The sequence below is a fragment of the Frieseomelitta varia genome, unplaced genomic scaffold (assembly GCF_011392965.1).
Source record: "Frieseomelitta varia isolate USP_RPSP 00005682 unplaced genomic scaffold, Fvar_1.2 scaffold_563, whole genome shotgun sequence".
NCBI classification, from domain to species: Eukaryota; Metazoa; Arthropoda; class Insecta; order Hymenoptera; family Apidae; genus Frieseomelitta; species Frieseomelitta varia.
In genome coordinates, this window is record NW_025110327.1 from 254,434 (window position 1) to 262,842 (window position 8,409).

An 8,409-nucleotide genomic window follows, 5' to 3' on the forward strand; every position below is an offset into this window, starting at 1 on the left:
ACACTATCACCTTTTTCGACCCATGAAACACTTTTTTAAGAGAAAAATCCCCTAGAAACAATGGTTAGTGATGTAAAATCGATATTTGCAGAATGTTCTGCCAATAAATCGGGAGAATCTTTTTTAAAAGAGGCCTTGAAAATCTAGTCGGTGGATGAAAAAGTGTCGCGAGAAATGGCGGAAACAATAGTAATACACAACAATATATAATAGCACATGATGCAAATATGCATAGAACAATAGTACATAATAGCAACGAAAATCAGAAATTTTCATTTTAACGAAGAGAACGAAATTATTATCACTAGTGTTAATAACAAGTTCAACATGCTGTTTCCCATGAGGCAACGGATAACGGTTGAGGTATGTTCCACGTTTGAGAAGCCAATTTATCATAACGTTCAACGCCATCGACACACTCCGCGAGTACAGTTACCTTCCCGAACATCAAGCAAACATCTGTCGATATCTAATTATCCTTGTTCAGCGCTTGACTTCGAAAGACAACGAGTTGCTTCTCGCGCTGAGAATTTCATCCATACGCAATAAGAACCGACTGACACGCTCGTGATCGCGTGATCGCCTAACCCGGCGCGTAAATTATTTATGAATTACAAGCCGACGTACGCGATAAACGCGCGCACGAGCTCGCTGCTGTAAATGCGAGTTTAACGCGATTTGTATAATAGTATGTCTGTTATCTAGCCATCATTTCTTTTTTTCTTTTTCTCTCTCTCTCTCTCTCTAAACTGACAATCATCTGTTCTGAGATCGACAGATGAGACAGTAGTTACAGATATATGAAGAAAGAGTGACGTGAATATTTTGTTGTTGGTAACGAGATACATTTTTCTTCTTCCTCTTCTTCTTCTTCTTCTTCTTCTTCTTCCTTCGCGTTTTTGATGCGTAACGCGACTAAGGTTGCATTGGAAAATTGGATTCAGTCCAGGATACGCCAGCGAGGCTGCCGCGCGCATTACCATAAATTACACGTATCCTGCGAGCACGGTCACGACAATCACGTGTGCGTTAGCAACGAGAACGAGAACGTATCACCGATCCTGCCATGCGAAATGTCCCATTGAAAGTAATCCACGGTACGCGAAAATATTATTCGCGCGACACGCGTTCCTGTTCTTGGTCAAAATTAGTTACTTAGTTAATTAGTTACACTCAGTGCAAAATTAATGACATCCTATTACTAGGCTGCGAATGCGGTGCGTGTGATGTTGGACAATTTGAAGGACGAGACTAAGGAGGAAATAAACTATCGCCATCAACGAAACGTGTTTGAATAGTTTTTCTTTTTTCTTTTTCTTGTTTTGCTCGAGGAAAATTAATTAATACACTGCGGATATTTACGAAGCGAATTTCCAACTGGAAATTTGCTTCGTGAGTATTTTGCTTCCCTGCTAATTAAATATTTCCGTTGATTCTATTAACATATTTCTACAGGGTGGGCCAAAAAGTTTCTTCTCGTTCTTCTCTTTAGATGAAACATGAGAATACAAGAGAAAACTAATTTTACTAATTTTAAATTAAACTTAAGTTTCCGAGAAGAAAGGCGAAAAGATTAATATAAATGAACATGTAATAAAAAGAAATTGCGGATTTACTTTGGTAGTGATTTTTGGCCCACTCTGTGTTGTTTCTATCATTTCTATTAATTCTAGTCTGTTAAGTAATTGCGAAACCTTCTCTTCCACTTACAATTTGAACTCGAGGGCGTCATCAACCGTGGTACTCCTTCTTCAACTGAAACAGACAGAACAAAACTCTTATTTATTCCGCTTCTTTCCTCGTTAGTCAGCGGCATTCGCTCGCTCATAAATTTGTAATAAAGTGACTATGGATAATGAACGCCGGCGAGCGTAAAAAATAATGAAAAATTCAAATTCAGCCTTGGCTGTTAATAGCAACGATGCTATCTCGCTGATAAGCTAATTGTAATGGAAAATTTTCAACGGCGGCGGGTGAAGAAAAAGGTGTGACAGAGAATGGATCCAATGGTACGTTAATATTAAAAATGTTCGAGAACGGAGGAAAAGAAAATGAAAGGAAAAAGATCATTAAGCGGCCCCTGGTCGTATAATATCTTTCGAGGGGACAAAAAAAAAAAGTGCAACAGTTCGCGAGGTTCGCGGAATTTCGCGACAGATATCAAGTAAATAAAACGGCAAGTTTTAAAATTGAAATCGAAAGAGCGCGAACCATTTTCGGAATATTTCTCACTCGGCTATGCTCTCCTTCACTTTGGTATCCCTGTTATTTACCAAATACTTCCCTCCCACCACGAAGCGAACAGAAACCACTTTATAAACCGTAAAGGACGCAGCATCCTACGTATGGGCAGTAAAAGCGATTTTACGGTAGCGTGAATTTGGAGCAAGTCCAAGTCGAAAATCGATCGACCTTTAAACTAACCGAGCACATACACGCTCGCCGCAAAGTTACCAGACAATGAAACGAACGAAGTGTATCCGCTCCGCTGTGTTTGAAACATTTTCGATACAAATCTAGTCCAGAGAGAGAGAGAGAGAGAGAGAGAAAGAGAGAGAGAGAGAAGGGGAAGAAATTTATTTACCAGCGAAATTGTTCCGCTTCGAACGTTAGAAGACACTTTCTTGGAATACATTGAACATCGCGCTTGAATGCAAATGAAACGGTTCGTCTCTCGTGAAAAAAGAATTGCATTAAACGAATTTTTTGTTCATTTTCAACTGCTGCGGACAGGAGACGAGAATTCTCGTGTTTGAACGTTGTGGTAACGTTATATATAATTTATATCATATAATGTTATGTATAATATACAATTATGCATTATAATGTTATATAATTTTTCACGAAGTAGGGAAATTGTTTCCTAACATACCACACCAAGAAACGTTACTAGAGATATTTTCATTTTATTTAATGAAATACCTCTGAAATGAAAAATAATTAATAATTTTAATTATTAATAAAATGATACACTTGTTAAATGCTGTACACTCTCTTGAACCCTCTCGATCGTGTATTAAATAATTCAAAAAATACGAGAAACTGCAGGCTACGCGTTTATCAGAGCATACCGTCCTCAATGTGTTAATATAAATATAAAATAAATAATAGTTAAAATACGTAATAAATAGATTCTTAAATAATACTATAAAAAATATACAGTAATATTTCAGAATATTTTAGTGCGCATATGCATTGTACAAAGTTTAAAAATACGAGAAACTGCAGGCTACACGTTTATCAGAGCATACCGTCCTCAATGTGTTTATATAAATATAAAATAAATAATAGTAAAAATACGTAATAAATAGATTCTTAAATACTACTATAAAAAATATACAGTAATATTTCAGAATATTTTAGTGCGCATATGCATTGTACAAAGTTTAAAAATACGAGAAACTGCAGGCTACACGTTTATCAGAGCATACCGTCCTCAATGTGTTTATATAAATATAAAATAAATAATAGTAAAAATACGTAATAAATAGATTCTTAAATATTACTATAAAAAATATACAGTAATATTTCAGAATATTTTAGTGCGCATATGCATTGTACAAAGTTTCCCTGTTGCTCCAAAAATATGCGGGCCCTGGGAGCAGGTTGATCGCGCCGAGTGCGATACGCAATGTGTTTGGAGACGACGGGGAGTTAAAACAATTTGTTCTGCGCTTTCGCTGAACTGCGAGACAATCAGCGCGCGATGAGATGGAACGGTTTTGTCGTGACCAAAACGACCAGAGGGGAAAGCAGTTGAAGATACGTCAATGGAAACTCATACGTCAAAGGGACGAACTCCTATTCTCGAGTGAAAAGGACACAACCGTCCCGAAACGTACGTTTCGAACGAGCACGCTCGAATGTAGCAGAAGCAAATGGAAACGCGTTTCGCTCGCGACGGCTAGATCGTTTTAGAAATGAAACCTGAATGCCGAGGAGGTGGGGCAAGGATAACAACGAGATTAATTAACTAGAAATAAAAATAGTCTGGTGATTTCCTACGGCTATGCTCTGTTGAATGTTGCTGCACGTTGTGTTTATTTTATGATATTTATTCAAGCGTTACAGATCATTAAAATTTCATACGCTTTTTGTGTGAAAAATATCGAATACTGCGTTGTGTAACGGTGCTGATCGGTTATGGCTAACTGGCGGCTCGCGAGCCCTTTCCCCCACTTTTTTTTCATCGCTATCCCCTCCACTGCTGCATAAAAGAGTGGGGGGAGCACGTAGTGGAGGGGATAGCGCTGGCGAACAGAAAATTAGCTTACCAACGTATTCGATATATTTATCACAAAAAAATGTTTCAGTTCTGAAATTTATTACAAACGTATACTTTGTTAAGAGTTTACGTAAGTCTTAAAGAATATAAGAAGTATTAAAAATGAAGTTAAATATTCAGTTATATCCCTTTGAGTAATATCTGTATGGTAGAAATTATGGTTTCGATTTGAAAGAGAAAATTTGTAACTATTGAACAAATGAACATGAATACGAATCTTTAATTTTAATTCTTCGAACTAAGATTGACTTAGAAATTGTATATAATGCTTTTGATGCTTTACATCTAACACACATGTTAATATAATGTTTTGAACTGAATAACTGAAAACTGAGAAGAAAATTGTAACGGATTAATGATTGCAAAATACAAACGTGTAATAACGATAGTTGAGATTAATAACAGCCCCTGTGGAAATATAGAATATGTTCTTGATATATTTCTGCAAGTGTTCAAACACTACTCATGAACAACTGTGCATACAAGGTAACTACATGAAATGTTATCTCTTGAATTTTTACTTAATCGACTCGAATTATACAAATTTGTTTTTTTAAAAACGGCGTTACCTTGGAATGTTAAAGCACGAAAAGATAAAATTTATGATGGATAATTAGGGTACAATATTTACGTATCTACGTCAATGACGAAAATGTACATTTGTACAAATGTAGGATGCTGAATTAAGTTGGATCAGCTGATAACGATTGATAACGAAAATTAAGCAAATTGATTTTTCACTGTAAACGATAAATATAATATACGCGTTAGCGTGTAGAAAACATGTTGGATTTCTACGTTTTAGCTATTGTTTATCCATGCGGCTGGTTATCCATGGCGTCACTGGAGACACGAAGGAAACTCGTTCACGTGTAGATAATTTACTTATTCACCGCTAATAAACTGACACAATACGCAATTTGGTCATTACGGTGAATGAACGTAGATCTTGAGAACGTTCTTCAACGTTTACGATCGGGGGAGGGACCACAGAGAGAATGTACCTAAGCGCACGTTTCGAGTTTCGCTGAAATAACTTTCGTCAATAATTCACGAAAATATTGAATTTCGCTGCTGATGTCATCGACAACGATCTAACATTGTCGATCACGTATAAAACTGGCTAGTCATACAAAGCACACTGCTCCTCCACAACGACAATAATAAATCGTATTATTATCAACGAAGATCTAAAGTCCACTTATTCCTTTATTTGGAAAAACTAGTCGGCCATTCGTTTGAATATAAATTAAATTAATCAAATAAAATAATCCAGAAGAAATAGATCCATCATCGCACAATGTTCACCAAGGAATCTTAATTTTGTTATCTAACAATATTCCTGTTAATAGAATTCTTACATGAACAATTGAAGAAACAATCAATTATGTACGTGTACAGATAATTACATATAATTCTTAAAGATATAAACTATAAGACATATACATGTAACTCTTAAAAATAAAATTCCAAACAAATCGAATCCTCTCGGCTGCAAACGTGTTCCACCTAATATTTCTCCATTTTTTTCATAATACATATAAACAAAATATGACACGGCTCAGGTTCCTCGAATTTTTTTGCCCTTCGAGCAAAAGCGTTATATATTCCAGAGGACGGCGTGTATTTTCTGCAAAACACGCCGGAGCGTTTTTTTCTTTCTTCTTTTTCTGTTTCTCTTCAGCTACGTTATCGTTTATTACTGAAATATCGGTATCGAGCGCCGCACATTCGCAGATATCACGATACCGTGACATTTCTAGGGGGCGTTGCAATTTATGACCCAGTGTCACTTGAGTTAATGCGACAGGTCAATGGCAGTCGCACAATCAGTCGGAGCAATTCTAAGTCAGTCAGCGCTATTCGCTACTTGGCGAATTCACGCTCCTTAGACAACTCATTGACAGCTCACTGCAATTAGTTTCGTCATACGCGTGGATTCCTCTGGTCAGCAGTGCAAGTCAAGTCGAGAAGCAAATTATTTTTTAAACATCGTCCGCAAACATCGAAAATTATTTTATTACAGCCGGGTACAATTGCGCGGCTATGATTCAATGCAATACGACGAATGTTTATCTTTGCAAGAAGATTGCCAACGAACTACCGCAATATATATCGCAGCTGTACATTATTTTTAAATTACTTTCCAGAGTTATTTCGGAAATAATCCGTTTGTAGGAATAACGAAATTACGTTATTAAGTATTTCATAGGAATCCAATTAAATCATTTATTTGTAGTAAATTATTTCCTGTCTGCAGCAGAATCTTTATTTGTTATTTGATTTTGATCAGAAATAACTGGTCTCGCAACTTGGTGCCAGAACTTTTCTTTACGGTGAACTATCGACTGTCGACGTCGATTTTTCTGCGAGAGCAAATTTTCAGGGCAAGTAAACTCGTCCGAGTTTGAGAATTTTCGACGATACGCGCCACGTATCACCTCCACGTTCAAAAGAATAAGCTACGAAACAGCAGAACACACCGAGCGTGATACAAATATCGAGATACAAATTACACAGCGCAAATACACGATACGAACGTGAAGCAAATCGAGTCGTTCGATTCGTTGGACAGAGCTGGCCGAAGGAAGGAAAGGAAAAGGCCACCACCAGTAGAGACGCGAACCTAATGCCAGTTCCCCTTGAATCGGCATTCCACAACGCAGCACCCGGCTATTACACAACGCACTTACCTTTCCCACTTTCTCCGCGCTCTTTGTGTCAACGACGACACGCGCACGACAGAGGCCGGCTGCTGGCTCTTCCGTGCTTGCTACTCGCTTGCCCACGTGCTGATTACGCGCTTTCTTCCTTTCTTCGCGCTCCTCTTTCCCACTTCGTCCGTCAACCGAAACCCACGCGAAACCCAAGGCAACCTTGGCCTTTTGACGCTGCAAACGTTGAGATGCGACGCGAATCGAGGAAGGATTTCAGCGCGTTTTCGTTCTTGCGAGAGAGAAAAAAAGAAAAAAAAAAAAAACGCGCGTTCCTTGCCAGCAGCGAGGATTCTCGAAATGATCGAGGCTCTCTATCGAGCGAGTCTAATCGCACGTTTCTTCACGCCGGGCCAGTAACTGACCTTCTCAACGCAACCGGTTTTCGCACACGCGTCTGGTCACCATTCACCCGACCGTTCACCGTTCATCGATCGCTCGATCGTTCTCCACGATCGTTTGGTTTCCTTCCTGCGTGATTCTGATTCTTCTTTCTTTCTTTCTTTCTTTCTTTCTTTTTTTTTCATCCGCGATCCGTGGCGAAGGCGGGACCGGTGGCTTGGTTTCTCGATTTCTGGCGCTAATTCGCGAATGTCGGCGAATTATAGAAGAGAAGCAGAGTGAGAGCGGCGCGGTGTCTCGGCGAAGACTGGCGAGGTGACCGGCCGCGAGACGACGCGACGCCGACGTCGACGTCGACGCCGACCGAAAGCGCAACACGCCGAGTCAATGACAGCCGAGCGTGATTGGCCGAAGTCGCGGGCCTCTCCCGCCTCGCTGCATCGGCTAGCAAGCAGCTCCGCGCCGCGGCGACGCTCGCGCGAATCACGACACCGAGTCAACGCGCTTCTTTTTTTTTTTTTTTTTTTTTTTTTAACATTTTGGAACTACCAATGGCCAAAGCATAGAATTTTCATCAGAGGTATTAAAGTAAAACAAACAGACATACAACAGACTAGACAAATTTTTATTCGTGTATTTTATAAAAATACCTAGTTACATTTAAACCTCTAAAAATACACTGTTTCACATCTGTAACATATCTAAAAGAAATTATGAATTGTGGTCATTTCGGTAGTTCTAATGTTAAGGGGTCGGGGCAGTTTGAAATTTTCAAAAAATCGATTTCTTTTCTTTTTTTGTTTTGTTTTCTGTTTATGGTCCGCAAACACTTGCGCTGATTGCGGACCGTAACGAGCGACCAAACCGTACAAGACAATACGTTTTCACTATCTTTTTGAACTCGTTAATATATCACTGGATAGAAATTATTGAAGAGTAACAAATTTATTATTCGTTTCGCCCATGTATTCGGTTATAGTTAAATATACTTTAAGACCGAGAGAATATTGCAATTTTGGAACAAAAAGTTCTCGATGTGCGTGGCACTTGCGCTGGCAACTGATTGCG

At 38.7% G+C, this 8,409-nt stretch overlaps 1 protein-coding gene across 4 annotated transcripts in view; it reads right to left on the reverse strand.

The window, feature by feature from the left end:
- Nucleotides 1-8,409, reverse strand: part of LOC122533949 (beta-1,4-N-acetylgalactosaminyltransferase bre-4-like) — a 70,488-nt gene that overhangs the window by 40,250 nt on the left and 21,829 nt on the right. For 2 of the 4 annotated variants that reach the window (XR_006307802.1, XM_043664139.1), the window contains exons 1-2: nucleotides 6,979-7,684; nucleotides 1,711-1,755 (exon numbers count right to left, since the gene is read on the reverse strand). The gene's annotated coding sequence lies outside the window, so the exon portion shown is untranslated. Of the gene's footprint in view, nucleotides 1-1,710; nucleotides 1,756-6,978; nucleotides 7,685-8,409 lie in introns of those variants that run through there. The other 2 variants (XM_043664140.1, XM_043664141.1) reach the window with 1 other exon arrangement.